Source organism: Zerene cesonia, chromosome 5, assembly GCF_012273895.1.
Source record: "Zerene cesonia ecotype Mississippi chromosome 5, Zerene_cesonia_1.1, whole genome shotgun sequence".
In the NCBI taxonomy this organism is placed as follows: Eukaryota; Metazoa; Arthropoda; class Insecta; order Lepidoptera; family Pieridae; genus Zerene; species Zerene cesonia.
In genome coordinates this window covers 1,958,327-1,960,961 of record NC_052106.1, presented here as the reverse complement: position 1 = coordinate 1,960,961, position 2,635 = coordinate 1,958,327, and positions in this window count along the sequence as shown.

Genomic DNA, 2,635 nt, shown 5'->3' with positions numbered 1-2,635 from the left:
AGCAGTTGTTTATTTTGGGTTATACCATTCCAATGAAAATGTTAATTTCAAATTTGTAAATTAACAATTCCCTTATCGATATTTAAAACAATGTAATTTAATTGAATTTTCCGTGTGTTGTGTGACAGTTTCATTCGATTCAGAAAGCATTTTCTTGTAAAAGAAGTGTTGGTAATACTATAAATATATAAATTTAACCAAGTCTACTATATTTTTTAACCAAACTACTCTCTCTACAGACAATATCATCATATTTGATTTCAATACAAAGACTATATACTATTATACAACTACACTGTCTATTACTTCGTTTATTTAATTCCTACCAACAATAAAGCATACCATCTTATTCCAAAGTCCAACACAATCATTTCTCAATGTGTATCGATATTTAATTCTAATACTGAGAGTATATAATCGCCTATTATCTTATTGAATGTTTATTATATGCTATGTAAGTACATATGTATAACTTACCCACACTATTTCACCAAAACGCAGGTGGAAAATGAATAACAAAGCAAACATTTACGGCATCATTACTTAACCACTCCATTACCATTCATATAAACTTTCCACATAAATATATCGCAATTTCAGCCGGTTTCAGTGATTAATTGCTTTAGTTCTGATCTACGATTGTTGTAGGACGTGGTAAAGGATTGCCGAGAGTTGTTAAATATTTTATGATTATCTTGCCGTTGTTGCGACGCACAAAATGGCTTTTTATTGTATAAGATGTATTTACACCAGGGACAGGGACACATGATTCAGTAAGATCGTATATATAGGGTTGTTATGCTAACAGTAGGCTTCCTTTGATTGCAATTGCTTTTAGGCGCTTTCCGTGCTAGTATAAATCTCTATTAATTATCTGTGATAACGCGCATATTGTTACAAAAACGTAAATAGAGGAGTAAATTGTAATTGTTATAAATTGTCAAAAATAAATAATACATTATTAAAAAACCTAACTCGAGGTAATATCCGTTAAGTCGCATTTGAGATAAATGTTTTTAATTTTCAAGTGTTCATATGTGGACAACAAACAGTTTTGGCGTCATAATCATAAATCATTATGGATAGACCCATACCTGCCACAGGTAAAGCAGAAATCACGTCGAAGAAAAAAAAATGTCTTGAGGTTTCCCTCGTTTTACCGATAAAGGAGAAGCAAAGAAAATAGTTTTTATTTTCATTTAATTAACCTCGAGTTTTAAATACCCATTTAACTTTAAATTTTTTATGCGACTGACTCATATATGTCGTTTGTATCATGAAAAATAATATGACCTACTAATAGTATTTATTACTCTTTCACGCAGAAACTACTGAAGCGATTACAATGAAATTTGGTACGTAGATAGCTGGACAACTGGAAAAACACATCTTTATCCCGATATTCATACGGGATACAGACTTACGCGGGTGAAACCGAGGGGCGCAGCTAGTATTATATAAATTATTTTACAGTCACTGTAGTTGAGACTTATAGTCTTATTAGCGATTCTTAGGAATCCCATTGAGGACGGATCTTGTCTTTTTTAAAAAGAAGACTAGGTACGTACCTATATGACTTTTTATAATATTTCCTAGGCTTAGAATATTTAATTTCGTAAGAACTAATTGAGATATTTTCGATGGTGTTTTAATAGTCCATACCATACTGGTTATATCAATAAGATTTTTTATTTTCTTTTGTCTTCTGTATACCCAAATATTTTGCTTTATTATTTACATCATATAATAGGACAAGGGTAACACTAATTTGATGAATGAGTAAATTAACATACCATTACTATTACAATTACTTTCAATGTATTGTTTTTTGTAACAATAACATCAATTCATATAATTTTTAGTTTTATAGCATTGAAATGCTTTATGAATGAGAAATTTTGAAAGAATAGAAAAAAATAAATTCAAAAATTCACGGGTCATGAATCACGGGTGGCCGAGAGGCTAAGCGTTGCTACGGTTTGGCAAAAAACGCGGGTTCGAATCCCACCCAAAATTGTTTCTATTCTAAAAATTTCTCATCAATTCATATATGTAAAAAAAATGGTTGCCTGTAAAGTCGGTTTTACAGGCGAAGATTTTACGTGACAACGTCTTTTTCTCGGTAGAATATTTATTGATATGAATATTATTAAATTGCACAATAGGAACAAGGAATTGAATGAAAATAAGAATTGCACAAATTTTAACTACAGAAAATACATTTTGTTTACTAAAAAGACAGAGACAGAGACACAAGCACGCGCCGATTCAATTCTCTAGTGCTGCGCGCGCGGCGGACCGATCATAGTTCGGTGACTCATCGTAACGTTACCTGGCGTTACACTTTTCATGAGTGACTCCGAGCCGCAACCTAATTTAAGACGTTGTCACGTCAAAATTATTTTTGCTTATTACAAATCATTATGAAGCATAGGACATCTTGCTGTAAATTCTTAGTTAGCACACTAGTAGCTATGAATTGAGTTTTTTCAATTATTAGTTCAGTTAGCAACTGCCCGCTAAAGGCTTTTTACACGCTTTTTATTAGCTTCACCTGTATGTTTGTTTGTATGTTTGTTTGTATGTTTGTTTGTAACCGACTTCTTTGGGCGCGATTTTGACCCACTTTAAACGG